Source organism: Pseudonaja textilis, chromosome 4 (genome assembly GCF_049901715.1).
Source record: "Pseudonaja textilis isolate UNSWEBS1 chromosome 4, rPseTex1.2, whole genome shotgun sequence".
Taxonomy (NCBI): domain Eukaryota; kingdom Metazoa; phylum Chordata; class Lepidosauria; order Squamata; family Elapidae; genus Pseudonaja; species Pseudonaja textilis.
The window spans coordinates 42,604,948-42,631,458 of record NC_141993.1 but is presented as its reverse complement, the minus strand read 5'-3'; the positions used below and the strand labels follow the sequence as shown (position 1 = coordinate 42,631,458).

Genomic DNA, 26,511 nt, shown 5'->3' with positions numbered 1-26,511 from the left:
AGGATTCATTTTAGACTTTCTGGAAATGTTCAATAATAATTTTAAATAATAAAATTTTGAAGCATAAATATTTATATATTTTCTCTACCCCTGGATTAAACACTTCAAGACTACATGTATAATCTCTTTTATTTTTAAGCCTCCCACTAGAAATCTAGAGAGCTCTCATGACAGAAAGAGTTACATGTGAATCCCCGAAAACTTTTGTGGCAATCATAATAAAATTATGTTATTCATAACAGACGAACTGCTGGTTTTTGAACAAGGAAAGTTTTGTATCAAACAGCTACAATTAAATGCGTCTTATTGGGAGGGGGAACAAGAGATTTATTTTTAATAGTGTATCCTTGTATTGCCTGCTGATGGTAGTACTAATTCCTGTGGTGAAACAGAAAGAGTTGGGTGGATGAACAGATCTAGCTAAAATCTATCATATCATTTGAGAAGTAGGGGTAGTTTATAAATCAGATTCTAAGTTAAGTAGAATTACACATGTACCTGGTTTCAGCAGAATCATATCACTGATTGTCCTTGGTCTGTTAATCGTTCTCAACAAACTTTGGTCTATCTAGCAACAACAATTGTGCAGTGTATACCTGCTGGTCTGAACACTATCATTCAAGGCCAAGCAGACTCCATAGTTTTGTCATCCATCATGCACCTATTCAATCAAACATGCTTCATAGCTCCCTGTGGGATATTAGGGAGATGCCAAGGACCAGTGATGCTCATTTGTACATTAGCTGCATTTTCAAAGAATCAGCGGAAAGCAATTCATAAAAATGATGGCCTCAGAGAATAGCCCACAGTGGGGGAGAGACTGGTAGAAATCAGTTACCTTGTTCATTGGTTTAATGATCAAGTTTGTCTTTTGCAAAATGTATCAGTACAATGCATTTGTGGAGATACAGGCCCCAACCCAACCAACTATTCTAAACTAGGTCTTTTTAAAAAATGCCATTGTTAAAGACTCCTTTGGTTTTGAAAGTATTTTGCCATGTTGTGCCAAAGACTTCTTCAATGAAAGTTAGTCCAAAACGTTATTGGAAATGTCATGCTAGTCAAATAGATCTTTAGATTTAGTTGTAGAATGTGATTTTGAAGATCTTGCTTTTTTTTCATTCTGTGAGAGCATCACTTTCATCGTCAGTCCCTTCGGCTGCTCCACAAATCGCTTTTAAACATTTTTCTAAACTTCAGTTTTGGGAGAACTACACTCATACCAAAATTCTAAATGAATTTTAAAGTAAAAAGATTAAAAAGAGTTTAAAAAGAAATTAATATGAGGAAAATATATATCTAGATGCTTTTTAGAGATATATATTTGAAGGATTTATTTTTTATTTCCCCCATTAAGACTGGATAGAGTACAAATGGTGATACAATAAAATCCATATTTAAATACACAGAAAAAACAAAAGCAATGCACACTGTTTAGTGAATTTGCTGATAAAATACAATTCCTTTATCAGCATTCACTGACTCTGCCTTACTAGCCACAGGTCACTGGATGCCCAGTAATGGGGCCAATGACTTTATCAGAAGTAACTGTATTGATCAAGTACTTTATGTGTTGTATGTGCAAGTCCATGTAGATTTAATTTGTGAGAAACTTTCAAAGCCAGCCCAACATTCGGAGTAGTGTAGTTAACCTCAACGCTACTAATTTACAAAGCTAAGAATGGTTAGGCTACCTCAGTCCACTTAAGAAATCAAATTAAGCACCCCTGGAGTTTACAGGTCCGTAAAGAAAACAACAACTAGCAGGTTCAGAATATCTTACATTTCGTTGGTTGCCACCAGGAGATGATACTATGTTACATCACATAGCTGGGAACATAATGGCGTCCGGAGGCTGGGTTACACCTGGTTAAAAATCATGTTTGTGTTCTGAAAATCCACTCAAGCACCTGGAAATGCCGATTACAACTTGGTGATTTTTGTTTTTTACAAGAATGAAAGGATTGCAAACTGAAATACAATGTAATTGTATCTTCCCTGATTTTTCCTAATCAGTTAGAGTGCTTTCATTATTTACACTTATGAGCTAGGTTTCCCAAGTAGTTACATATGCTTGTAGTACATACAGTAAAAATAATCATAAACTTACAATACTTATCACAATATTGGCAATGCATAAGCATTCCACTCTTAGCCAGAAATAAAGAAAATGGATATGTCTTGAGAAATGCAAAACAATTACATTTTTTCCAAATAATTCATAACTGGATGTGTGTTTGTGTGTGTGTATGTGTATGTGTATGATTTAAAGTTGAACATATAAATAGGTACTCAACCTTGATGCTAAACAGAACAAATTTTATATCAAGTATGTTCAGAATACAGCTGAACTGAAGTTGTTTTATTTGTTACCTATAAATAATGAAGGCATCTAGAGGAGTTTTTTCTTTAAAAAAATCCTGTAGACTATGATACAGTGAACTTGTGCACTCAGTCATTCCCTTCATCGAAACAACTGCCTTTGGCGTGAATAACAGCTTGACTAATATGAAGCACAATATTGATCTGTTGCTCGAGAAAGTCCACTGATAGTTCTTTGGACTTTTCCTGAGGTATGGCTATAACAGCTGAACACAAGAGGGATCTGCTGCTTCTATCTCTAGTCCATCCCAAATGAATTCAACAGGAGACCAATCCAGAGAGGGTAAAACTGCTCTCAGTTTGTTTATTCTCTTTCACTTAGACATAAACATGTATGTACATGTTCTCTATTTTCTTCTCACCATGAGTCAGAACCAATTCATCTCAGTTGAAAAAAAATAAATGGGTTCAACTTTCCAGGTGAAATACATGAATGGCTAACAGGGAACACTGAAGTCTTCTTTTATTCTTTGTATCTGTTTAAAAGTAAACTCTAAGTCTAAAGTTAAATGGTATGGAGGTACAGTAAATAAAGTTTGGTTTTGGTCAATGACTTTCATTATTTAAAAAAATTATAAATATAAAAATCAATGAAGCATGTCTTTCCTGGACTGTAGATAGTAGAATCAAAACAGGTGTTTTTGTTCATGGCATTCTGTTCTTACATAGTCTGAACTTATTAATTTTTGTAATAGATGGCAGAAGCTATCTCATTTTATCCCTAATAGGTATTGAGGTAACCAGTAGAGGATATCCTTGAGATCCACAATGGACTTGCATCAATCACACTGTTCTCATGAAGTTTCAAGTCAGAGCAAGAAGATATTGGTCAATAGAAAAGAGAAACAATTTTTCCCATAAGTTCCCCCCCACCCCGAAATTATATACAACCCTTCATATGGTTTTCTTCCAGGATTATCACGATTTCCTAGCCTGACCATCATTAAAATTCACCAAACTCATTTTATAAAATGTGTTATGCTATCAGAGTAACCATAAATGATCTTTAATAATGATTATCTTAATGTTCCTTCTAAAATCTTGAAGCTTGTCAGATGTAGATTCAATCAAAAATCACACAATCTATAATTCTGACTTGTCAAATATTTTTTGAAAGAAGCTTGCAAAAGGGCTTATTCAGTTGTCCATCAATTGCCTATTGGCATCTGGGACCCAACCCTTCTATATGCCATTCATTATGCAAAAATCTTTTGATATATTCAATACTATCATACAACATTGTTTAAGAACTTGACAGTGAACTCATCAATAGTTTGCAAAATTTGGCAATTTCACAAAATTTCAGCAATTTATTTAATTTTTGGCACGATCAAAATCATGCTAGCTCCTAATCCATAATGTGAAGAGAGATTACTCCCTTATACTTGGAAACAATGAGCAGTTTATTGCTTGAATGCCCAAACATTTTAATTGAGGCAAAAATAATCATGTATAAATGGTTAATGAATGATATTGCATAATACTTTCAGTCCATTTCTGTAATCTATAAAGATTGTTTTACATTTTATTTCATTTTTTTCTTTCAGATATTAATTGTCCCATCCAGTTTTGTTGAAAGCAATTTTCCTTTCTATTGTTACTTTTTAAAGCAGATTTTTAAAGTTATTTCCAAGCAGAATTCTCTCTTTCTTATCTGTGATGCATTCTTTACCCGGGCACAATAACATAAATAATTATGCTTGACCATTCTACCAATCATTGCTACAGTTTTAGAAGTCAGTTATTACGTTGGCTTGAAACAATTTCTACCACCACCCTCCTTATTTAAAGCTCAAATCCATCTTCACAACTTATTCATGGCAGTCTCAGTGTAAGCTAAAATCATTGGTGTGTATTGAGGGTTTTGGAATTTATGGAACAACTATTGTTAGTTGTTCTCCATCCCCAATCTCTCTTTTTATGATTCAAAAATGTTTTTAATCTTTTAAACTGCAGTGTGTAAGAAATGTGGAGTGGGAAGAATCAGGAAACCATTCAAGATCAATCTAATCCAACCACAAAGTAATCTGGGTGACTTTGCGACAGTTACCCTTTGACACTAGGAAGAAAATAGTGGCAAAGATTCCTAGTTCCTATCTGATTATAATCCATTCTGATGATGCCTCCTACCATCTCAGCTGAGCTCTGATCAGGGACTCAAAGCTGGTGGATTCTGACATGGTCTTGTCAATGAATTCTGAGGAAGGAGGGAAAGTGAACATGTGAAATTTATCCAGTTATTTGATGTGCCGTTTGTGTACGGAAGCCAGGCCTCATCCATATAAGAGAAAAGGGGTAATCACAGCTCAGTAGACTTTCAACTTTGTGGAGATATGGATTTTGTGTTGATTAGCATTTTAATATGCAGTCACCTCAGGCTTGCCTTGGTGACCTCAGAGTAGAGATGATACTTTGCATGTATTTCAAGCTGTTTACATTTGTCAGCTAGGAGTTGTCAACAGTGATGTTTGGTTCTGTAGTTTTGGTATTTGGCATGAGCTGGTAAAAGACTTCAGTAATGTTCTGAAGAACAAAGAAAGTGTGAGAATTTGCTCAGCATCAAGTGCAGATCATCGTCTTTTGTTCTGTTTGATGTGCTTTTCCTAGACTTACCTCATAGAAAATATGGTTGTCCATTCCGGACAAAAGCCACATTGTACCTCTAGGAGATTCCTTTCTGAGACAGTGACAAGGAAAATGTGGGCAAAGATTTTACCTGTGATAGTCATCTGAGAGACACCTCTATAGTTTCTGCAGTCTGATTTTCTTCCTTTATTTTTATGGAGAGCCACAATCCTCTGTTGATCAAGTGTCTTCCAAGAAGTCTTGAAATGTTCTCTAAGTTGTATGTGTCTATTGCTTTGTAGATCTCAACTGGAATTGCCCTGTTGCTTTACTTGAGTTCATCTGCAAGATTGATTTCTTGTTCTCATCAGTAGAAGGAGGCATGTGTAGGGTATTCAAATCTGGAGCTAAGCTTTATAAAACATTGTCATCAACTGTGGATGGCCTGTTAAGTAGTTCTGGAATCCAGAATACATATAGGCAATCTCCCCTCCTCTTTTTTTATTTCTTTCTGTAAAACTTATACAAAAAATATCAAATTAAATTAAATATTCAATAAAGATTGTACAAAATGACAAGATGTTTCTAAATTAAAATGAATGTAGAAGTTGGTACGGTCACAAAAACAAAACAAAATGAATTTTGAACCTAGTTAAGAACAAATTACATGGAAAAATATATCTTCTCAGACCAGGTCACTTGCAAGATTTTAGAGAAAGAGTCCAAATAACTCTGAACTATGCTCAGATGTGAAGGGCAGCCTAGTAAAAACAAAATGGATACTGTGAATGTTTCAAGTCTGGTGATTCTTACTTATTTGCTACAAAATGGTAAAATCCTCAGAAGCAGATGGTCTAATTCAACTTTAATATAAGAATCTGTAATTAGAAAGGCAATGTAAAATTATGTCTCAGGAAAATTCCCCAAAAATGTCTTTAGTTATGGAATTCTCATGTGTCTCTTTAATGCAATAATGAAAAAGTTTTTGAACAATCATGTGTTTCTTCCTGGTAATTCTATCAACCTCTCCAAGTTGGCTTTCCGTTCCAGAATAAATCTGTCTCAAGAATTTGAGTAATGGCTGAAATGTAAAATATCCAAATGCTGTATGAAGGCAGACAACTAACATATCTGATGTCCTTTATAATGATGTTCTATGAGAAATGTAAGTCTGCTAAACTTGTCAGAGTTCATTTGATAAGCTGTTTTCTGCAGGTTAACAATTTCGGGCCATCAATATTTGGTTTATGGTGTTTGATTCACAAATTACTTTCTGATTTGAAGAAGTTTACATGAATAACTAAAAACTCTGATTAATAGCATTTGTCTGCTTAGTGAGTGGAGTAACAGTTCCAGCCTTTTCAGAACCAATCTTGTTTACACTGAGCGGAGAAGTATCTGATTTTGAACAGTTTAGGAATACCTCAATATTAAATAAGGCCAGAAAACGATAATACAGGAATGCCAGTTTATGATGATTATAGAGACATTTCCACCCAATAAACATGACTGATTAATGGATCAAGATTTTAGAAAACATAATGCATAATTAATGTATAGTATTTACAGCCCAAGATTATATAATAGTTGTGGTATCATATAGCTTTGAAGAGGGATAATATAAATGCACATTATTAATTTGGAAGGTGGAACTCACAACAGCAGGATGCCTGTCTCCTTTATGCCCTAATGGAGGACTTGCTGGTAAGATCTGTTTAACTTTTATGGCAATAGGATGTTCTCCTGTTCCCAGATCCTAGATGATTTCACAGTCTTCCTTCAATCCACTCCAGATCCAAGACAACAAAACTTGTTGATTTTTTCTCCTATCTATAGCTTTTTTCAAGTAAAAAATTATATAAAGAGCCCCTTTTCTTCAAAATAACTTTAGTGCATTTATAATAGATCAATGTAATTCTGAGTATCCATATGAGGAAAAGACAAACCTTGCTGTTTTAGCACAATAATGTCATTATTGGAATGATATGCACAATTTTAAACTTAGATTTCTGTTTTAACAATATAGCCAACAGAGAAGTCTCACCATTGTTCAAATGTGTCTGTCTGTCTGTCTGTCTGTCTATCTGTCTTTATACATATATACATACATACCTACACTCACACACACATACATATACATATATATATCTTATGAATTTACATGTTACAGATTAGAAAGGTAGCCAGAAGAGAGCACCATATGCACAACACATCTCTCAATAAAGACAATTAAAAATCGTTGTTGACAAATCAAAAAAGACACCCCCTAGTTTTAAAAATATTGTTGTTTAGCTCAGTAACTGAAAGCGCATGTTGCCTTATTTGGCCAAGTATGTGTATCCTGAGGCGTTGATAGTCTAATGCATTTTTTTGCATAACAAAGCGATTTTGTCAATGAACTGAATTGTCTTTACACAGAAATAAATAATGATGCCAGGACAGCTGAAGACATTATTTACTCTCAATGATTTGTATGAAAACGGATAAAATATTACTTTTCAAGTCTATTTCAAAATTTAAAGATTTTTTGCCTGCTTTATGTGATATAAAGAGTTTGTTTGGCGAGAGTTGGGAGCACCAGTGCTGCTTTAAGCATCATAAGATGCAAGGAACCACTGCAGATAGCGTTTGCTTACTGTGTTTTCTAGTGACCATGAAAAATTGCAACAGTTGAGATAAAAACCAGCAACCAATCCTCACATTTACAGGAATTGCAGCATCCTGTGATTGTGTGATTGTCACTGGAATGCTTCACAACTGGCATGCATTTAGAGCCGTTGCAGTGTACTGCTGTCATGTGATTGCCATTTGCAAGCATCACAATTGGGTTCATGGAGAACGTGGAAGTAAAATTGCAAGTTATGCTCACATATTGTCTTACATCTTGATTAATAATGGAAACAGAAGTGAGGTTGTAAGTCTGGCATAGTATTGTGATTTTTCATTTAGTGACCATTGCCCTTAATGACAGCATTGTAGGTCCCAATGGTGGTTGGTAATGGGTAAGCAAAGATGACCAATATTTGAATGTGTTGCTCAAAATAACACTAAATGATACTTTGACCATCCCAAGATCCTTTTCTGGCTGTGAAAGAACAGACGTTTCTTTTTCTTTTTGTCATTCATCAAAAAAAATGAGATTTTTTTTATGATAACAACAATAATCACTTGCTATTTATCATTACACAATCAGGTGAGTATTTCACTAGTAGTAGGAAATTATGTTAAGATGCAAAAGTAGTAGAGATTCTGTCCATCAGATTTTTTTTTTCCTTAAAAGAAGAAACAATAAATGGCTGTTGCTAGCAGGCACCAGAACTTGAGTATCTGCCCAAGGATGACGGGTATTAAAATATTTTATGCTAAAATTAGATTGTGATTGAAAATTTTAACCCCATTACTGAAATAAGCAATGCCTTAACTTTGCTTAATGAATAGGTTTCAATCAAGAGCATCTTTGTAATTCTTGACATCACCCAAGTGAAATAAACATTCTCACTTATTCCCTCTCAAAGACATATTTATGATTACCTTTGCCCATATATTGTATATTAAAAAAACCATAGTGGCTGGAGATGGTATAGTGTATGCACAATGAACTTCAATCATTAATACTTCTGAAAATAAGATTGATCTACAAGTTTGTTTGAAGTGGCATTTGGGAACTGTAGTAAAGGCAAATGAAGTAAGCTGTTGGAATCAATATGGAAACTGCAAATAGCAATCATTCTGAGAATATAAAGAAATGTATGTGAAATTATAGTTTTATTATATATATATATATTATATATTATAATATTATATATATATTTATTACTTTTTTCAGCTATAGTTTTTAGTATTGCATGAAGTATATGGTCTTTGAGTATCTTTTTTCTTTAGATAAGCACCATGATGCATATTTCCTAAATGTATTTTGGAAGTCTTTTTTTAATTTAGGAATAGCAGCTAAAAATGTTTAGGAATATGGTAAATTAAATAAATAACTTGTCACTTAATAAGTTGTTCCAATACAGGTCGTCTTTGACTTGTGATCACAACTGAGCCTCTTGTTAAGTGAGACACTTGTTAAGTGAGTTTAGCTCCACTGCTCCATTTATGACATTTCTTGCCTCTGCTGTTAAGTGAATCACTTCAGTTGATAAGTGAGTACCCTGTTGTTAAATGAATCTGGCTTCCCGATTGACTTTGCTTGTCAGAAGGTCGCAAAAGGATGACCTTGGGACACAGCGATGATCATAAATGAGAACCAGTTGCCAAGCATCTAAATTTTGATCACATGATTATGGGGATGTTGAAAAGTTTGTAGCTGTGAAAAACAGCCATAAGTTACTTTTTTCAGTGCTACTGTAACTTTGAACAGTCACTAAATGAACTGTTGTTAGTCAAGGATTACCTACAATACGTTTTAACTTTGAAAAAAATACATACTTTAAATACCCCCCTCCCTTTCTAATATTTCATAATGAAAAAAAAATTGATTGGTGAAGACAGAATTACTGAAGTGACTGAGAGGGGTTTTTTTGTTAATAAGTTACAGAAAATGTATAAGTAAAAATCAGCTATAAAAATGAATTATTGAAATGTTATTAACGATGTCCTACCCTGCAGGACTCTTATCCTCTTGTAGCAATGGCTGCTCGTTGAGAGAGCAACAGTGTCATACATCACTGAGAAGTTCAAATTTGGGTTTATGATAATATTTGGGAAACACCTTGGGAGGCAGGAGGAAAACCCACAGTTTGCGCAAAGCCTGATAAGAGGCATATCAGGCCACAGGTGAGGGAAACATTTCAGAGTGCACCCTCCTTAACCTTCCAAAGACTACAAAGGGAGGAAGACACAAATACTTGCTCTTGGTTGTGCTTCTTGTCTGGACTATCTCAAGACCTTATATCAGCTTCAAGATCCAGCTTAAATACATATAAATGGTATATAAATGAACTTTGGGCTTTTACATAACCTGCTTTTTTTTTAATAAAATGTTTATGGATTTGTGCAATATATATGGCTGCCAGTCTCAAATATAGTGACACTGAGTGGCTAACCACACTTAAAAACCAAGGTTAAAAACAATATAAAATCACAATACATATACAGTAGCAACTGAGACATAAATAACCAACAACAATTAGCACAACTATGATCATGTTTCACCCACACATTTCAACCACAGCTGGTGAATGAAATGGCCAAATGGTGAATTTGGGTAGCTTGATGTCCACATTTTATAGTTTACATTTTATAGCAATTCAGCATATAACGTTATAGTATATGGTCCACATGCCAAACAAAGGCAATGCTTTAGCTAATATATCAAGCCCAAGCTCCACTTTGTTGCACAAATGGATGTTCAAACTATGAGTAATTTGTCAATTGTCTTCATGTTGAGGAAATCTTCAAAAGATCTGTCTGCAGCTACAGGTTCATGCAGTTAGCATTGCTGACAAGTGGTTAGTTCAGTTGTGTATTTTCCTATATGGGATTGGGGGGTCCTCTTTACACAATTTTCCAGTTTTTATTCATCACCAGTACCATAGAATGTCAGGCCTCATCTTGTCAGGCTGGAGTAAAACCAATTAAAACAAGCCACACAAGAACCCAATGATTCCAGATGGGACATATTTTTTTTTACAAAAGCTAAGAAGCAAGAATGAAAAAATTCAAGAAACTATTGTGACTCTAATTCAAGATTATTACTAGCGAGATTTAGTTCAAATCTTTATTTCTTTCCCCTGCAAATGATATGCTAAGGGCCAGATGCCCAATTCTTTTAGATGGAAGGCTAGTTTTTCATTTCTCTCTTGTTTTAATAATGGAAAAATTGGATAACAAAATGTTTTACTCTAACTATATGATAACTAACCTTAATAGAGACACATTATACCTCAGCTGCATAGATTCCACATTCAGGATTTCATGTTGGTACATGACTCCACCTTTACCTATTCAATTGGAACTTTTAGCATTTATGCCTCATTTCTGGAATGTTATATCCAGAGTGCTTAACTACCAAATTGGTATTTCAGCTCCTAACTACAAAGGAAACTATTCTTTTTTCTGGTTTCAAGGCCATGAAGGTAATCATTGGGAATAGAACAAAGTGGCAAGGCTATCAGATGATAGGGATGGCGTGCTGTTCTGCCTAACGTACAAAGACACAGAAGAAAACAATAAAATCACTATACAATATTCCAGATTTGTGACTGTATATTGTATAAATGTATATTGTACATATATTGTATAAATGTATAAATGGTGACGGCAATGTCAAACAAGCCACTCTGGATTCCCAGGCCCATTGGCAAACCAGGCCTTCAGGCCTTGCAAAAGAGGGGGGCAGTCTAATATCTAATGTAACAGGGAGAGAGCCACCACAGAGAAGGATTTTCTTCTGGGTCCCGCCAGATGTACCTCCTTAGGAAATGAGACCCTGCCTTTCCACTCAATATTCCCTGCCTTCCCACTCTGATGGGTTGAATGGATGTAACTAGGGAGAAGACAGTTCTTCAAATAACCTGTTCAAGATCTTATGGCATGTATTGTTCTCACCATGGACCATAGACGTAACTCATGCACTTTGGGATGAATACTCTTTGAATGGTGCAGGAATATGATTTCCAGAGGGGAAATTCAGACCGCAGGATTCAGGTGATCTTGAGGGCACAGATAAACCTCCAGTTGCCTCAATGACCAATCCTTCCATTCTCCACCATTCAGTCAGAACTGAAGAAGCTTCTTGGATGAGAAGCAAAATGTCTTCAAGCAAAACAAGAAAGTCCAGTTGCCTTTTAAAGGAAAGCACCTTTGGGATTTCACAGAATTGTTGTGGATAAAATAGGAAAAGGAAATATTATTAGGTATGTTTCGTTTTCTGTTTTATTTATAAAATAACGTGGAATAAAAATAAATAAAAACATTACAGCTGTGATGACCTAGGTCAAGGCACAAAGGTCACACAGCCAGCTGAGAGTTCAAAGTCCCCTTTAATGCTCCAAATGTCCCCTCAAACACTCCCATGTTCTTGACTTCAAGTCCCAGAGCAAAGCGCACACACGAACACATGGCAGCCTCTGGCTGCACCCAGTCCAGCAAAACAAAGGAACAGGGAAAAGAGTCCACGAAACAAGGAACAAACAATGAGTCCACAAAATCAGGAAGAAGGCACTGAGTCCACAAGTAGAGAAGAAGCAAGCAGTCCTGCAAACTCCAAATGTCTGTACTGGCACACCAAACTCTACCAATTCAGTGTTTGTTCCCGACAAATGCCCCTCTCCACAGCATCTCCTTAAATCTCAGTCCTCAAGTAAGCCTTGTGAAGAAGGGGGGTGCTCTCCTCTGGGCCAGCCTGTGCTGTTCGCACCTTCTCTTTATTCTCTGTGCTCAGAGATCATCAGGGGGCAGCCCTTGCTCATCGCCTGAGCTCTATCAGTCCTCATGTCCACTGCTTGCCCTCTCAGTCATCCTGCCTCCATTCCTCCCTGCTCACAAGCTGTGGGTAGCCTCAGCTTGCTCCTCCCCACATTCCTCCAAAGCCAATGAAGCCACCTTCTCAATCTCCATTGGCTCTAGCTCTGGCTTGTCCTCCTCCACAGATTCAGGCTCCGACAGGGGCATGACAAAAGCTCAACCACTGGTATAGATTACTGTGTGACGTCTTATTCCACTGAGGAGCATCTATCTTGTTCCATAGGCCAAATCTAGGACTATTTTAATCATGTGAAGTCTTCCAAATCACTGTTTGTAATGAAATCTTTGATTTCCATGGTAGCTAAAAAAAATCTCTTTGATTTAAAGCAATTAAGGTTTCTCCCACAATTCTGTTTTTCAAGAGAGCTTGTAAGGCTGTCATTCTAATAATTTTTGGTACTGAAGAGGAAGTTGGAGACAAATTAGTATTCATAGCAATAAAAATGTGCTTCTTTTGATGAGCAACATTCTTTGTTAAAGTTGCTCTTTTTGGCTGAAATTATATTTCAATTGATTATTAGTCAACCAATTCAACTGTGGCTTCAATTACCTTTTAATCAATACTAGTATATGGAAATGTTAACTGCTGAAAGAGCTATTAACTAATTACCTTAGGTATGTAACAAAGAGATAAATATCCATTCTAAATAATGATAATTTCATGGTTTGTAATGACAAACAGATTACATTTATCTGGTAATTTTGGTGTGGAAGCAGAGAATAACATAAGGTATTTATATTCCATTTAAAGTGTTTAACTGCCTAGCTTTCAATGAATAGTACGATTTTTCCACTTTTAGTTAAAACTAATTACTGGCTTACTCATGTGTGTCTATGTCAGATGGCAAAGAAAAGTTTGTTTAATTTCATTTTTTTTTCATTCCATCAGAAGCAACATTTACCAATCTTTGTGTCAATATATTTTGTATCAGAGGCCATAGTTTTTGACTTGCTAAGTATTGCTGCATTACTTAGAAAGCTTAATTTCTTCTCAAACTTAAGTGTGCATTTGATGTTTGCCAGGTCTAACATGTCTAAAGTGATGCTTTTAGATATCTCTGAGAACTAAATGGAATATGTAGTTATGTATTGGTCCTTGTTTAAGTGTATCAGATGAAGAATTGCATTTCATTGTATTTATCTGTGTATAATATATTTTTGATTTAAAAAAAAACACATAATGTGGATTTTTTTATCTTAGTTTCCTGGGGGATATATAGTTATCTTAAATAAAACAAGTTCTGAAAGAAATGCAGAACCAGTGATTTTATCTGATTCTGATTTACTATTCAGAGATAAACATGCAGTTCTTTAATGGCCACGTTAGCTGGAAATAATGGGACTTGTAGCTCAACATATCGCGGGGACTATTTGCAAAGGCTGAGATTCAGAATTTTCTGTATCCCTCTTCTGACCAAGGGTTATTGAGACACTAACAAACACACGTTGGTCCCAAAACCCTTTTTTCTTTATTTCAACGGCTCTGAATTTTAGTCACTCACAGCCCATAATGAGTCTCAGTTTGTAAATAGTCCCATAGAAGTCTGCCAAAGTCTTTAAGGATAAGCACACACCTTTATCTTCCTTGAAATGCTGCCAATGACTAAATTTCCAATTAGTTATACAAGGCCAAACGGAGCACAAATTCAACACAGAGCTTCAGGTTCCAAACCAGTGGTGGTATGCTACCGGTCCTGCTGGTAGCGGTGATGAGCAGCAGAGACTGAACTGGTTCTCTCCACTGCTCTGCTGTTGGGCCCACCTGCTTGCCTGGGCTCCCATACCTACCTTTATCTTCTGCGTTTGAAGCGTAGCTGCTTTGTGCGGCACAGAAGAGTGCTGTGCCGCAGCTGCTGAAGTGACGGGGAGAATGCAGGCTTGCAGGAGTTGAGTTGTAACACCTCTGTGCCTGTGCAAACACCTCTGTGCCTGCGCAAAGTGTGTATTTGGTACACATGTGTGCGCAAAGTGTATGCAAACATCCAAAGCATGCCCACCAAGCGATGCCTACCGAACCAGTGGTAAAAGTTTTTGAATCCCACCACTGTTTCAAACTGATCAGTACAAACAAAGTTGCTTCCTGCAAAGGTTCATGTTCCTTTGCTCCCCCTTTATGTCTTATGGGAGGGCCAATCATCTCAAACCCTTACTCCTGAGTCACCCCTTTTGTCTTAACTGTTCTTGCCTTCTGGCAGCTCTGTGCATGTACGCACTGGGAACAGGCTCCCCTTGTTCCTCTGACTTGCTGCTGTCAGATTCTGGCGGCTCCACTGTCAGCACATAACTCCCAGATAGCCCTGGCCCATCTCTGTATCAGATGCAGGACCCTCGCCAAGTACTCCCCAGACTCCCGGACTGGCCCATGTTCCTCCTCACTGCCTGACTCTGCTGCTGTTTCCGTAGGCTGCCAGCAGACCACAACAATCCCATGGCCTGCAAAATGAAAGCAGAGCCTGGTATTTGGGAATAAGATCACAAAATTCAAAAAGTAGTTTTGAGAATCATTTCCTTCCTGTGTATATGTATATGGAAGTATATACATCCTACCTAGCAACATATATAAAAGGAAAGGCTATGAACATAAGAAAATGATTCTTGTTCTGTCTTCTTTTGATAGCTAAACTCACAAGATTAAAAATTATATTAAAAAGCCTGCCGTTGCTTTGAATATCTGCATTGTAGCAGGCAGTCAATTGAAATCAGAATTACTCACACTTGCCCATTTTCTACTTTTTTGTTTTGTTTTTATAGTTTTTAATGTTTTGATAATTAATGATAATAGTAATTTTACATATTCATTTAATATTCTTAGATTGTACATTGCCCAGAGTTGCTTTTGGTGAGATGGGCGGTAATATAAATTAGATAAATGAATAAATAAGAAGAAATGTTACCAATTCTATCATTTCTATTCTCTGTTTATTGTCTTTTGCTGCAGAAATGATAAATTTATCATATCTCTTTATTTTAAAGGGCAGCATATGAGTGTACTTATGTGGCAATAAACATAGACTGATATAATCAGAGGAGGGTGAAATTATAAATATATTTTCAATGGGAAATTTTTTATCAACAAGCTAAAATTGCTGCTGAAGTTTCATTGGAAACTGTTTTACAAATCTAATTTAGTAGCTAATATCCAGTACTAAAAAGAAAAAAGTACATTCTTTAAAAGATTTGCTCCATCTTGTTTGAATGCAGGGCACAATGAATTTGTATCCGCTGAGCATTTCATACTTATTTCAAAACCTATAGCCCACTAAACGTGAAACTTTTGTTCAAATTTCAAGGATTTTGATCGCCCAAGTGAATAGACACTGCCTATTGATTTTTCTCTTACAATGACTCTTGGATAACCTATTTTCTCATTTATTTTTAACCACAGCTCATGAGATTTTACAGCAATTCTGCCCAACCTCCTAATATCAAAATCCCTCCTTGACCCTGAAAATTGTAATTCTGCTATAGATCACAGCTGCTGAATATTACCTTTTACTAAGCCAGTTAAATAAAATATGTCCAAATCACTAGATCCCACAGGCCATGCCTGAAATTCTAATTATACTGGGTCTACATTTTTATACTGTACTGCACAGAAAAAAAGCACCACACTTACTCAAATCCACAACGAAGTGAGAGAATCTAGAATGTACTTCTAGTTTTGAAAAACTAAGGGAAAAATTGCTATGCAGCTCTTCAATGATATTCCAGAACAACCTTTGCAAAAAGAAAAACCAAATGCTTTTCCACTACTGAATATAATAAAATCTAGCAACTGTGGTCTTGGTGCATCAGTGTTTGAGAAAAAGAGAGGGTGGATGGGTATATTTGATTTGGATTTGTTTCAAAAAGTTAAACTCAAAAGGAGGCTAGATAAATCAAGCAGAGATTTGTAGTATCCTAGAGAACACTGAAGTGAAACATTTGAGAGTCTTGGCGTTGTCAAAATGGTAAGGAGAAAGAAAAGGACAATAACAAGTATTTCATTTGCCCTGTGGTTGGACACATAAGCAACTAAGCATCTGCGTCTTCTTTTTGCCTGATGTTCAAATATATGAACTGTTTCACCAAGAACATCTATATCTCACCAGGGACGGATAGTGTTCTTTCCAGGAGAATCACAAAATACAGCAAGGCATCAGTGTTTTCTATTTTCTTTCATTTCATTTCTCCCAAAATATCTCCAACTTCTTCTAACTCAACACGAAAGGATACATGTCATTATCAAGTTTCTGAGTACCATCTCTTGTGACTTAGTCATCAGAATTATATACATTTCTTTTTTTTTCCTGTTGTATATAAAGTGCATTTTAATGAGCTTAATCTATTTTCTAACAGCATTATCAAATAGATGCAAACTGAATCCCCAGCCAACTTATCAACTTATCTGTGCTTCAAGTTTTTGCCATGATGGGAAAAACAGAAATCTTGCAACAGTAGCAGTAGGAAACTGAGACCTGGAATGGTGGAAATGACTCAAAGATATCATCCTTTAATTGCAGAAGAGTCACTGAGCTAATGTATTAGGAATATTACAATAAGACATAGAAAATACAGATATTTTATCCTGTGATTATTTTCTTTTACTGCTCAGGAATGAAATATTGGCTGAAGAGTCCGGATGAATTAAAAAAAAATTAAAAGAGGCTCAGTGACGCTAACATCCAGTTAACTAAACCCCAGTGCAGATGTTTTGAACTTTGGCCACATCAGCCCAGTCAGAATTCAGATTCAAGAGAATTGTAGTCCAAATCATTTGGAGATTACCAGAAAGTCTACTCTAAATGTAGAAGGTCAGCTTTTAAATTTAAATATAGGAAACTCAGGTGGAACATTTAATCATCCACAAAGCTTACTGGTTTGCATTGGTCAAGTATCATTTATTTAGTTTCAGTTTATTGTGCTGCATGACAAATTCTTGTGATTTATCAAATATGGATTTTGAAGGGAGGAAGGCAGGGAGGTGCAAGCTTCTGTAGCCAGGAGGCTTATTGTTGTTCACACAGTCAGCAAAATGTTTATTTTTATTTATTAAAATTTGTCTGTTGCCGATCTTGTCACAAGGTGATCTGGATTTGGCATTTTTATCCACCTATCGAATCCTTCCCAAGGATCTGGGATAGAAGTGCTCAATAAGTGGATAAAAATGTTATATCCAACCTAAACATCTGGCTGACTGTGAGACAAACTATAATACATTATTATTATCTCTTTTATTCATTAAATATGAAACTCAGTCAACTGAACATTTAAAAATGTATCACAAATACCAGTGGCTGGTGCTAATGGTTGATACAACTTGCTGCCAGCGTCCTAGGTATCAACCAAGTATCTTCTTAAAATATATGATGTTCCGAGTAGCGCAGTTTTTTTTGCAGTTCCACTACTGTTATTGCAGGAAGCTACAATTTTTTTATATGTTTTGTAAAATTCTTGGACATGGTACCAAGTGCCCTGATGACAATGGGTATCACTGTTATAAGTTTCATCCATAACCGTGTAGTTTCGATGGCCAGGACACGATATTTCGTGATTTTTTCCAGTTCTTTTTCTTCAACTCTGGCATCTCCCAGTACAGCAATATCAATAAATTGTATGCTTTGGCCCTCGACAACCATAATATCTGGTGTGTTGTGTTCCAAATGATGATCTCTTTGCATTCGAAAGTTCCACAAGAACTTCACCATTTCATTTTCAACAACTTTTTCCACTTTGTTTACATGACTTTTCGTATATAATTAGGGCGTATTTTTTACATAATGACCAATGCATTCATTTAGCAACTCAATCATGTCTAGCTTTTTAGTCAGTTTATGCAATTTTGCTGCACTCAGATATTAAGTGTGAAACAGTTTCAACTTTGTCATTGTAAAGTCGGCAGTTTGGATTGTGAATGGATTTTTGTATCTTTGCTTTCATGGCATTAGTTTGTAGTGGTTGTTCTTGAGCAGCAGGTATTAAACCTTCTGTTTCTTTCTTGATAGTTCCTCTCTTAAGCCAGGCCCATGTCAAGTTGTTGTCACATTTTCCTTCAATGTTTTCAAGTGCTATCAATGGAAAGTTTGGGTTTTTCATCCATTTAATCTGTCATCCAGCTGTTTTTCCTTATATTCTGCACTTGTTTCTGTTGTTTTTGTAATGCTTTCCATTTTCACAGCCTGCAGCAATTTTTCTGTACTTTGGTTCACATAATCATTATTATGTGAAATTATTATTATTATTATTATTATTATTATTATTATTATTATTATTATTATTATTATTTTGTTGTTTGCTGTTGTTTTTGTTGTTATTGGTTCATCACAGTCAGCCAGGTGTTTAGACTAGATTTAGCACTTTTATCAACCTATCAAATTTTTTCCAAGAACTTGGGAAAGGGAGAAGTTTATTGTTTGATGGTATTGAAGATATAATTGCTGGATGTAAGCTGTTTCAAGTAAAGCTGCCTTTGCAATTGACTAGTGGTGATTTTGATGGTGTTTAAATGGTCTTCAGATGTTCTGGAAATTTTGGAAACTACTTCTGTTGCAAATCTTTGTATTATGTGATTTTCCACAGTTATTTCTCTTCTATTCTGCAGTCTTCAAGCAGTGCAATGTCTATGATCTAGACTTTCTTTCTTATTAACAATTGTTAAATCTGCGTTATTGTGTATCAGGTGCTTGTCTGTTTGAATTCTAAAGGTTATCTATTTTGCAATTACACCAGTTCTTTCCAGCAGGCAAATAGTATTTCTTGCAGATATTCCAATGCGCCATTGTTGCTACTTTGTCAGGCTGTTGTTTGTAGTAATCCTGTCTGATCTTGCAGCAACTAGCTAGGTGATCAATTTTTTCTTCTGCTTCTTCGCTGAGATAACATTTGCTGTCTGTTGCTGTTGTCTCAATTCTAGATTTGTATTATTATTTATTATTTTATTGCTCTTATATCATTGGATATTCGTGACACAATTTATAGACCCAAATAGATTATCATAGGATAGTGTTTATGGCATTACGATGACAGGAGTTCAATTCATCTGGAAAGTATTGGAAAGGCTGCAATATAAATGGATTGAAGTGAGAGATACCAATTGCAATGAACAGCTGACACTAGAGATGCAGCTTGATAGGGGTTTGGGGTATGTGTGTAAATAACTGATCTGTTACAATCTGTTTTTTTGTTTGATAATTCAGTTTTCACTTCTACTTGTAAAATAGATACATTCTTCTAGTTTTGCCCTGCATTTCCCTTCTTTGATCATGCAATTCTGGAGATGGAGAAAGAAAAATCTTCCATTAGAACAATGTGTGTTCCTGAATATCTGTGGAAGATTTGGGAAATATCACATTTCTTCATTTAACATCCGCATTGTCTTTGGGTCTTTGCTTGGCCTACAATGAATTACAATATGTTAGCATTTCTGCCAGTAATACTTTTTCTGTTGCTATTGTTCAAGATTTTTAAAAAGAAGGTCAAAAAGACAAACACAAAGAGAGAAAAGATGCATAGAAAAATAAATTTTGACAAAGGGAAAAGAGAAAGATATATAGGGAATATTTAAGTGTGCTTTGTGCTTTTGTGATCTATTGTATCTCATCTTATTCCAGATGATGTTTAATTGTCTTGTAAATGTATTATGTGCTGGCTTGTCTTTTGGCAGTAAGCATATTTTAATTTGGATATTATATAGTAATATACAGGGAGAATTTATTGTGCCACAATCTAACTTACTGCTACAGAGTATTTAATGACCCTTGGGTCTGGTCTGTCTTTTATCTGATTTGCTCATTCTTTGCCAATATCATGCCACAGAAGACAAATGTAAGAAAGCAGGAATGATCTTTGTATATTTTCCTTCCTGGACATAAAATAAAATGATAATAGGTAGTTCTTAATTGTGTGATGGGGGAGTTTTCAGGGCAACACAAAGGAAATTATATGCACAATTACTGTTGTTAACAGAGTCTTGGCATGTAACTCCCAGCACCGCAGGCTGGAAAAACCTCCCTATGCATGTTTAATGGGGTTTGGGTTACTCTGGTCCTAAGGCTGTATCTCTTTTCTAAAGTGTCCTGCATGACACAAAGGTACAACGGAATACAGGAGCAGTTTATTTCCTGTCATTTCTTTGACCAGCATGCTTTTTCCCCCTTTTTAAAAGTCTTTTTGGCCACATTGTAGGAAATCATTTCTGGCAATTGCTGCTGTAGTCAAGCAGTGCATTATTTATTTTGCATACATTTAAGTAAAAAAAACATAGTGATGGATACCTTTACATAGGTGAATAACAAAGAGTTTTAAGCCTGAGCAATGCCCATATAGTGTAGCAAAGTAATCCAGAGAAAATCGTGCATAAATGTTTCAATAATCATGTCCTTTTTTTTCAGGGTTGCTAAGATAAGTTTGAAGTCTGCTCCAGTAACTAGGTCACTAATATTTCAAATTGTCACATCCTTTTCTATTTCTTAGTCATTGTATATATAGTGATCATTTTCTTTTTTCTCTTTACTAAAGAAACTTATCTCAAGATGAAAAACCTTTCATTACAGTATCTTAAATAAAACTAAATTCTAATCACAATTAATAGTTTGGCAAATAAGGAGTTTAAATTTATAGCTACATGATGCTATTGATTAAAGTGTATTATACTCAGTTTTGCCATCTCTTTAAAAAAAAAACATTCTACCCAGGGAAATGTTTTAATCGTTCTATTGTGGAGAGTTTGGTATGAATAAAAAGAAGCATTGTAAACTGAAAATAGAAGTAATAGTGGGTTTTTTAAAAAAAATCTATTTTTAAGTGGACAATGAGACTGAGAGCATGTACCAAATACACATACAAATTTTGAAAAGGTTTATAGAACTGCATTCTCGCTTTTCCAGATATTTTTATATGTCTAGAGATAATGTGGAATCTTTAAAAGCAATCATTATGCCTAACAGATTTCTATAATATTGTACTTGGTTTCATAGAACATCACTTTTTGTGTTCTCCATAGTAAGCATCTTGAAATTATAAACGTGTGTGTCCCAAGATGACCTCTAGATGATGCACCTGGAATAAATGGAAAAAAGTTCAAAACTGAGAGAAACTCCCCAGGATTGAGGAAGCCAAATATCCATAGCCACTCAGTCTTTTCAGAAGTAACTTAAATCTTTCCCTCTCCATCCAGAGCTACCCACTTTTTAGCCACTGGAACAGGAGACTTACGCCACTACTTGGATGGTCTGGAATGGAGTTGGGTATCATCAGAATATCAGTGATACCAGACCTCAAACTAACAAGATATCCAGTATTTTCATACAGATGTTGTGAACAGGAGTGGGGGAGGGAGGGGAGAGTGTTAAACTGTGCCAAGTCAAGTGGTCTTCAAGGATATCCCCACATAGGACACATTGCAAGAGTAGAGCTGTGAGAAGACTACAGCATGAGCCACTGTCTGAAATCGCTATTGCTCACATTGTATTTACTGTGTATGTTTTCATTAATACCAAACATTACGCTCAACTTTATTCTTAAATAAAAGCTAGAATGTAGAGTAGCTATTCGCTTCTTAATTTAAATGTATGCCAATTCCAAAATAGTTTTATTTTGTGATATTTGTAAACAACTAAGTGAACGCTCTGAATTGCACATAGCAGAAGTAAATATCATACATGTAGAAAGTAAAATAGTTTCAAAGATGTAAATCAGCTTACAAGCAGCTATGATAGGGAGAAAATGTTATGGTTTGATCAACTATTTTTATTAAAGCTACAAATGTCATATGATAAAGCAAACTTTTTACTTTATCTTTTTAGTATGTTTGTCAAATAGATTTAATGTTTTCATCACATAGAATGTATTTTTATAGAACAAAGATTTCTCTTGCATAGCTATTATCTGAACTGCTGTTATTCTCAGTTCTGTGGATAGTTTTATTTTTAGCTGTTTCGTAATTTGTTCAGTATTCACTTCTTGATTGATTTTGAACCAGATTTAGTAAGATCATGTTCAGTTCTCCAACATGTTTACTTAAAAGTCAGCCATTGAGTTCAATAGCATTTGTTTGTGATTTAAACTTGTGGTCCTATGTTATTTTCTTGAAATAAATGCCAAGAACAAAATGAAACTTATTTTCATCAAGCTCGCACACAAGGCCCTTGTGTATACATCCAGCTGCATGTGCATACAAAACCATTTTCTTTGACATGATCCTATGTGCTACAGATGCTTCCCCATGAGGGTCCTCAAAGTTATGAGGCACTGATTTATTTTCTTTCAGCTAGAGAAGAATTAAGCAGTTGTTTCACACTGAAAACCACAGAAAATATTTTCTATAACATTTATTCAAAGTCTTATTTGACAAAAAAATTACCTTTTTATTTGCAGTGACTACTACTCATTGTTATGATTGCCATTATGGACTTAATTATTAATTAAGCTCCCATTATTTGTTTCTTTTTACTCCAGTCTTACACCAATTTGTTCATTTTTAATTGTAGAATTCTTATTATTACAATTAGATGACAGAAGCTATAGCTGTAGCTTCCCTATAGAATAGCATCCCCTTGAGTTCTGTATGGTCCTGTTGGCTCTTCTATCATATCCTGGGGTACAGTGAAGTGATCTTCTTCTAGATATTCCTTGATACTCCTCTATTCCTGCTTTTTTTAAAAAAAATATAATTATTGTATTGACTTGGTTATCCTGTGTGTCTATGCATTATTAACCATTTTGTTTTGTATGATTTCTAACAGTGGAATTGTCATCTTTCCCTAAACCAGATGACACCACTGCCAACCAATTGTGTCAATACCACCATCTTTTATTTCCTTAACATGTAAGCTGCATAATTTCAATAATTAAGGTGGCACACATTATGATAAATATATAAATTAATAAATAAAAAGGGACTCAGTCAATAAAGTCATCTTATAATAGAAAATAACAACTGAGGAACTGTACAACATCCTTAAGAAGCCACCATCCAAATAGCAATTTTAAAGAGAAGTTACAAAGAGGAAAGATTTTAAATAAAAGTATGATGTCCTTTAGAAGCCCAAATAATACAATGTCAACCAATTGTAGTCCAGTTCAAACATAATGCTAAATCAAAAACAAATAAACCACAATGTGCTTAGGACAGGGGCAAACTAGGTTAATCTACCCACAATTGCATTTTTAATAATATAAGTAAATTAGATTTGGAAAAAGAGATGGAAGTATTGACATAATCTATTGGCAGTGATATCATCTGGTTTGTTCCTAAAACTGTATGAGAAAAGAATGACAATTCCAGAGAGAAGGTAATGTTCTTAGTTATCTGTATTTCTTCTTCACAAAGTGTAGACTATCCAGTAAATGGCTACCCAGTAAAATTATAACAAAGGAAGGATAGTGTTATGTATATGTAAATAACGTAGTTGAGTTGACAATATATAAACTACAAATATATATGTTTGTAGCTTTAAGAAAAAAATGTATTATGCTGTGTCCTGGTTGGTTATGCTACAAGTTGCCATAAGAGGGAGCTATAGATCATGGTTTAATTCTCTTTCTCTTTTTCACTGATGATCTCTCTTGATACTGATACTGACTGACTCCAGACCTATACTGACTAACCCTGTTTATTTTAATTATTTCTGTTGATATCGAAGGTTATTTGTTGTATTATGGTTTGATATTGTCTGCTGTAAAAGACATGGAACCGGTAAGAAGACTTTATAACTAGATGTAAGTAGACTTTATAACTGGATATTTCTGGACTGGTACAAACGTGTATGACATGGACTGTTTATTGGACTGTGCTATTTCTTCAAGTAAACATTAATACAAATTGTTCAACTCTGTGTGGCTGTATATTTCTTCATAACTGTTCTCATAAACTATTTTCCATGTGCATATCCTTTTTATACAAAGGTTACTCTGCACATATCCTAACAGATAGTATCTTAATTAAAACAGGGAGAAAACCAAGCTGGGAAATTTTTTTACAAGTGGGGCATAATTTATGGACAGGTAATCCTGAACTGGAATGAAACTTTTAGAACAGCTTTATAACTACAGTAGTTCAATTTACCCTAATTTAGTGAAGATAGGTATAAATTTTAAATCTTCAGTGTAATGCACACTTGGATGGAGGCAAATCTCACCGACCAAAACAAGACTCAAAACTCAGTGCTTTAACTCATTTAGGCAGAAAATAAAAGATACAATATTCATTTGGAAGAAAGAGTAGGGAAAAGGAAAGAAACCCTCAAAGCAAAACCATAGGCTTTAGTCAGATCCTAAGGCCACTTACAGAAATAAGGACCCTCTTTCACAAAGATTAGAGGTCCAGATCAGGAGACCATTTTGATGTCTGGTTTTGTTAAAGCTGTATGTTCCAATATCCGGTACTGTCTTATATTTCTGTCTTCATATAATTTGTTCAGGGAGGATGAGAAGGAGGCCAGATCCAGTGTGACCACTGCATGAGTGTGAATATATATTAGTTTAAGGGGGTGATTGTAAAACTTTGCATCACCCTTTGATAAGTATTAACATGGTTCTTGTCACTTTAAATTAACTTTAGATAAGAGGGAGTGACAGAAACATGAAGCTGTACGAACTATATTTGACTGATATTCTGTCAAATATTGCATGGGGTTATGATCCACAACTTTTCCCATCTGCTGCTCAAACCTGAACCCTTGAATGCACAGTGGATTAATTATCATATTTTGTTCTGATTTCACTTAGTGTAAAAGACTTTGAATGTTAAACGTACTCTCAGAAGTGAAAGGCAGGCAAGAATGACTTGTAGGTGTGAATATGGAGATATGGAGTGACTATATTTTTAAACCAATACATTTAATAAAATAAGTAAATAAATAATACCAAACTCAAATTTTCAACTATCCTGATGTAGCCAGAAGAGCATGCAAATTTTTTATATATTAAAATATACTGAAATATAAGTTTCATTGTTTGCGGCCATAGTGAGAGCTTTTCTTATGAAATTCAATTGCTATAAAGCATAGCTGGGCAATCTTTTAGTGTTGGAAACTGTTCTTAAAATTTGACAGGGAGTGAATGTTGGCATCTATAAAGGGTGATGGTGGCATTAGGAATATGCAGGTTTCTTTCCTTTCACATTTTGTTTAGCTTATTTTAAGGCTTACATAATATCATTACGATTCAAATAATGGGTGACTTTTAGGTCCTTGACTGCACAGTGTTTCAGAAGCTGCAAATTAAAGGAAAAATTGAACTTCGGGTTACCTGGATCCTCTTGGAGAGCATAAGGAAATCTCACGTTAAACACTTTTAACATGTATATCAAGGGAATAAGTGAAATTACCTCGATATGGTTGTTTATTCACCAGGAATGTAGAGAGATGTAATATGATGGCTCTTGGAATGATTCTCAAAAAGCTTTCAAAACTGTTTTGATCAACAAAAACCTACATATGTTCTATTCCTAATTCTGTCATTGAGATATGATAAGAGTTGAAAGCTTTAAGGCAAAAAATGGCTAATATCTAAATCTGAGTTCTATATCCAGAAGTGTTCAAGGGAGTTGAATATTGCAGAAAAGATTTGATAGGTTGAGAAGCAGAAAACACTTTAATTTCACTATAAGACCTATTCTGAACATGAATCCAACATTTTTATGGCATTTGCTTCTAGATTAGGCTAAACCAGATCTTCTTCTTAAGTATGGAGTTCCAGAGTCATCACTTAAAAAACAGTCAGAACTGATTCCCCAACCTCAGGGCAGAGGTGGTATTCATAGGTTCTGACCAGTTCTGGAGAACCAGTAGCAGAAATTTTGAGTAGTTTGGAGCACCAGCAAATACCACCTCTGATTGCCCCTGCCCCCATCTATCCTCTGCCACCCTAGTTCCAGCTGATTGGCTGGGTCTTTTTTTGTTGCCCTGCACAGGAGAAGGGAGCTGGAAAGCAGGTAAGTGGGGTGGGGAGGGAATGGAGATTTTACAGTATCTTTCCCTTGCCATGTCCACTAAGCCATGCCACACCCACCAAACCACACCATGCCCACCAAGCCACACCCACAGAACCGGTAGTAAGAAAAATTTGAATCCCACCACTGCCCCACAGGCTAAATGCAAACTTCACTATATTTCA

The 26,511-nt window shown here is 35.3% G+C and overlaps 2 long non-coding RNA genes across 2 annotated transcripts in view; both read right to left on the bottom strand.

Moving 5' to 3' along the window:
* Positions 1-26,511, bottom strand: part of LOC148125803 (uncharacterized) — a 503,025-nt gene that overhangs the window by 375,614 nt on the left and 100,900 nt on the right. The gene's annotated exons all lie outside the window — the stretch shown is intronic.
* LOC148125804 (uncharacterized) overlaps positions 1-26,511 on the bottom strand; it is a 69,923-nt gene that overhangs the window by 2,768 nt on the left and 40,644 nt on the right. The window contains exon 2 of the long non-coding RNA XR_015743491.1: positions 5,099-5,405. This is a non-coding gene — a long non-coding RNA (uncharacterized LOC148125804). The remainder of the gene's footprint in view (positions 1-5,098; positions 5,406-26,511) is intronic.